We start from the raw sequence: 5296 nt of genomic DNA, 5'->3' as shown, positions 1-5296 counted from the left end.
AATCCAGTGTTCACCTCAGATACCAAAAACAAGTTTCCTTCTTCAGTCCCTCTCTGCATGAGATTTGTTTCTTCATCTGGAGACCCAGAGAAGCATAACAATTCCCTGAGACCTCAGCTGATGCCCTGAGACCTGGCAATGTTTCTTCCCTCCCCACTTTTTGCCATTTTGTTTATATTGCTCTGTAGTGTGGCACTTTCACTTTTGGGGTGAAATATCATTGGCCTCTTTCATAAGGCCTCATGCCCTGAAGTAGACTTGCAGAAAGACTACCCTTCATAAAAGGCAATGTAGCAAAGACACTTGCCTCTGAAGGATGAAAAAGTATTTAGCTAGAATGTTGTGGCTAGAGTGTAAAACATTGTTTGTAAGGCTTCCAAGTGCCTTTAGCTCCTTCTTTTAGAGATACCTCATCTAAAAAAATGCATGAGATATGCAAGACATATTTGGAAGTTCTAAACAGTGAAACTTTCATAGTGTCCTAAAGGAATGTACAAATTATTTATTGGTCTGCCTCTTACACTTCTGCCCACTCCAGATGCTTTCTTTATATTATACTTTATAGGTATATAGTGTTAGAATCTTTGTGGTTTTCATTTTCTTTATCCAACTACTTTTTTGGGAGGGGGAATATTAAATGTAAGTAAAGAATTATATATATATATATATATATATATATATATATATAACACTCCAAGTTCAAACTCATGAATACATCTAGAGAGATCAGAATATATGGTGCTTTTTCTATTTTACTAGATGATTACATTAATCACCTTGAAAACTTCAAATGGATTTTGACTGCCTTAGGGTGCTTGAGCATAAGCATGTCACAGCCAACACTATACAATTAAACTGGAGTAGTGGTGCAGTGGATTTAGGGCTCATTAGTCAAATATGAGGACTTTTTGATTATTAGGGACAACAATGCCATGCCCCTCATGCTTCCCAGGCGTCCCTATCACCTCTGAGCACAACTGCAATCCTGACAGCACCAGGGGAGTGGAATAGTATTTTCCAGCTAGGATATACAGCTGTGAGCAAAATACCCATGTTGTAACGCAGAACTGCACAACCTGGCAGTAAGAAGGGGCCAAATTTAAAATAAGTTAAACTTCTTCAGGCCACAGATAGGTTGCACCCTCTCTCAGCATGCTTTGATGTCCAAGGAGGCAGAAAATGTTTGCAGAAGCTGCAGCAGTTGCCATTGCTTCTGCTAGGATTCACATCTCATGTAGCCTTACCTACAGTCTGTCCTCCATATCTGAGGACTTGCCATCCAGAGATTCAAGCATCTGCAGACAGCAAGCTCATGGTGAGGTGGCAGCAGAGGAGGAGGAAGAGACAGAAGATGGAGGAGGAGGAGGAAGAAGAAGAAGAGGAAAAAGGAGAGGAGGAGGAGAAAGAAGGAGAAGGAAGAAGAGGAAGAGATGGGAAGAGGAGGAGGAAGAAATGGGAGGAGGAAGAGGTGGGAAGAGGAAAAGGAGGAAGAGGAGGGAGGGAGGATGAGTCCCATTGTCTCCAATTATAGTGCGGCCATGTAGCTGCACCACCATTGGGGACAATGCAGACATGAGCATCTGCAGATTTTGGTATCTGCGGGGGGGGGGGGGAGATCCAGAACGCATCCCCCATGGATAGCAAGGGTTGACTGTATATTATTTTATTTTATTTTATTTATATCCCACCTTTCTTCCAATATAGGAGCCAAGATGTCCCTACCACCTGTCTCCCAGTGCCTGGAGACACAGAGAAGCACAGCAGTACTCTGAGATCTGGGAACCCTATAACCATTCCCCTTTCTGCTGCCATTTTGTTTAACTTGCATACCCCTGCAACTCTCTTGATTTAGCAGGGACAGTCCTGAATAATCCCCTGTCATCCTGCTTTCCTAGCTGCTTTTAAAATGTCCCAGTTTTTCTCTCCTCCTTCCACTTTCTCCTTTTGTCCTTGGTTTACTTCAGTTGTTGCAAACCGAGTTCAAAGTGCAAAAATAGTTTGTATTCTATTAACTCAGTGGGGAAGGAGGGAGAAGAGGAGGGGCCAAATCCTGTCCTTCCCACTTGACTCAGACAAATACAAACTGTTGGAGCCCCTTGATTACTCTGTGTTCTTCCCTGTTAACAACATTTGCCATCTTGGCCACTGTCTGACCGTGCTTGGCCACATATGTCCATATCTTCATTCACAAAATGTGGATGAAGCCAGGATATTGTTGTAGTTTGGGCATTCGACTATGACTCTGGTGATCATGGATTGATTCCCTGCTTGGCCATGGAAAACAAGTGGGTGACCTTTGATGAATCACACACTCTCAGCCCCAGATACATTTACCTTAGGGTCATCATAAGTTAGAAACTACTTGAAGGCACACAACAACAACAACAATAATCATCTTACTCTATAAAGAATAGTAAAAATAATAGACATATTAATAGCAGTAGTATGTATTTCAGTGTCACCTTACACAGCAGATAGCACTACTGTAGTATTTGTTTTACTCCAGTGTAATGGAAGTGTTCATTACTGCAGTTACTGAATATCTCCTATGGTATTTCTGAGGCTGTTAGTAAGATTTTCATTTGCATCTTCTGACAAGCTGTAATCCAACAGCTGCGGTAAATGAATTGCTTGTAACAGTTTGGCTTTTTTCTTCTGCTCTGCAATGGAGATTTTTCTTTAGATGTTTATGCTGTCAATATGAAGCCATTTCCTTCCCAAATTAGTTCAACAGAGTCAGAAGTTCAACTGAAAAACAATTTTTGCAAGGGAGAACAATAGGTTTTGCAGTTTGGTGGAAGGTGGGATGGAGAATTACCTGTGTTCTGTGTAGGTTAAAAAAAAATGAATGAGGGGAAGACCAGGTTGCAATGGGCCTTCTGGGCATCAGAATAGCAAAGTCTAGCAATAGAATATGCTTCAGAAATATTGCCACATAGCGCTCGCTTCGGCAGCACATATACTAAAATTGGAACGATACAGAGAAGATTAGCATGGCCCCTGGGCAAGGATGACACACAAATTTGTGAAGCGTTTCATATTAAAAAAGAAAAATAAATATTGCCACATCTCAGATTTTATTTTTTATTTTTCTAAACTGGAGACCCACTGTGGTATAGAGACCCATTAGGGTCCCAGAAGAGGGTGCTAGGAGTTCTGCAAGACATTCCAACTGAAATAATAATAATAAAAAACCTAACAAGTTTTATAAACTGTATATATAATAGACCAGAAACTACTTGGGCACTTATGAATGCATAATCGCTTTAGTTAAGCAGCTGTATAGCAACTCCAATTCCCACTTACCAGGAAGCAGCTGCGGTGATTGATGGAGTCTGTTCTGCTGTTGCTCCAGAAGCAGCTAACTGACATTCCTTTTCCTCCTTTGAGCAATTTCCATTGCAATAATTAAAAGCAGGGTTCATGTCATGATTCCCGTTCATGCCACAGATTACTCACACAAAAGAGGATGGGAGGAACCAGTTGCTTTCTGAGCAATGGAGACAGATCTTCAATGATCATAAGAGCTGTTGCCAGTTAGTTTCTGGGCAAGGTACAAGGTGTTGGTGATCACCTTTAAAGCCCAACATAGCTTGGGTCCAGAATACTTAAGGGAATGCCATCTCCTGTACTGTCCGCCCCACACATTAAGGTCCTCAGGAAAGAATCCACTTCAGCTGAAAAAAATCTAGACTAACTTCAGTTACCCAGAAGGCCTTCTCCATTGCTGCTCCAAAACTATGGAATGACCTGCCAGAGGAGATCTGCCACATCTCTACTCTTACAGCCTTTAAGAAGGCTCTTAAGATGGATCTCTTCTGGCAGGCGTTCCCAACCTAGCTCCTCTCCCCGCATACTGTGATTTTTGTTGCTCTGTCCACCAATTTCCCTCTAATTTTAATATGATTGTATTTTATTGTTTTTAATTGTGATTATTTAATTGTACTTTTAGTATTGGGATAGGAGGTTGGGAAGGGACCTCTATCCCAATACTAAAATGCATGGCTCTAGAATTTGTGCCATAATTTCTATGTATGGATTCCTTGAGACCTAAAAAAGCTCCAGGGTAAAAAGGTTCAGAAAGGTTGGATTAGAATGTAGTACAGTGCGCCTGTGCCATATGCAGCTTCCATCTTATGTGGAAGCTGCACATCAATTAAAGTAATGGCACGTGTGCCCATGGCGCACGCGCTGCCCCAAGTCGCGAGCACACACCCCATTGTTTCTAATAGAGCATGAGCATACGTGGATTTCCCCTTACGTGGGTATATCCAGAATGGATCCCCCATGTAAGGGGAGGGCCCACTGTACTAGGACTTGAAGGAGTCAGTGTGGTGCAATTGTTGAGCACTGGACTACAATTGGAGACCAGATTTCAAATTCCCGCTCAGCCATGGAAACCCATTGGGTGACCTTGTGCAAGTCACACACTTTCTGCCTCAGAAAACCCTGTGACAGGTTTGCCTTAGGGTTGCCATAAGTCAGAAATTGATTTATTTTTATTTTATTTATATGCTTCCTTTCTCCCAACCTGGACCCAAGGTACCTCTCAAAAGCTTAAGAACAATATCAATAAAACAGTATAGTTTTTTTTAAAAAAATATCTCTTTATTGACAATAAAATATGACATTTACATTCTACATTATACAATTCCATTTTTTCAAAGTATGTCTCCTAGATAAGTCACAGACAGTGCCCACAACAGAAGAATGGATACAGAAATTACTAGATTTAAGAGAAGTAGATAGAGTATCAAGAAAAAAGTATAGTTTTAAAAGACAGGTAAGATACCGCATCAGTATCTGAACGACACCAAATAAATACTACAACAAAGTTAAAAATATAAAGCCATTAAAAAAATACTGAGCAAACAGCCCAGTAAGAAGACTCCCTGGGCACAATTATGTATTAAAATTCTGCTTTAAAAGTTTTTGCCTGCTGGTGAAAGAAGAGCAAAATGGGGCCCAACCTAACCTCTTGCAGAAAGGAGTTCTAAAGGGTGGGACAGCCACTGAGAAGGCTCTCTCTCGTGTCCTCACCAAACAATCCTGCGAAGGTGGAAGGACCAAGATAAAGTCTTCTTTTGAAGATCTTAGAATTCTGGCATGTTCAGAAATGACTTGAAAACACAACAACAACTACAACAACTAGGGCTAGGAGTGACCTTGGACCAGTCAGTTGCTCTGAGTCTGACATACCTCCCAGGATTGTTGTGGGTGGAAAGAGTAGTCAATCAGAGACACATACAGTTGGCCCTCCGTCCCGACCCTCCCCACAGAAATGAAGGCTGATGCA

The 5296-nt window shown here is 41.4% G+C and overlaps 1 non-coding gene across 1 annotated transcript; it reads left to right on the top strand.

Moving 5' to 3' along the window:
- Positions 1-2938: 2938 nt before the first annotated feature.
- On the top strand, positions 2939-3045 carry LOC121920104. Its single transcript, XR_006101646.1, has one exon. It is a non-coding gene; the product is annotated as a U6 spliceosomal RNA (small nuclear RNA).
- The last annotated feature ends 2251 nt before the right edge of the window (positions 3046-5296 follow it).

This window comes from Sceloporus undulatus, chromosome 1 (assembly GCF_019175285.1).
Source record: "Sceloporus undulatus isolate JIND9_A2432 ecotype Alabama chromosome 1, SceUnd_v1.1, whole genome shotgun sequence".
Taxonomy (NCBI): Eukaryota; Metazoa; Chordata; class Lepidosauria; order Squamata; family Phrynosomatidae; genus Sceloporus; species Sceloporus undulatus.
The sequence above is the reverse complement of the archived record's forward strand: the minus strand, read 5'-3'. Positions and strand labels throughout refer to the sequence as shown.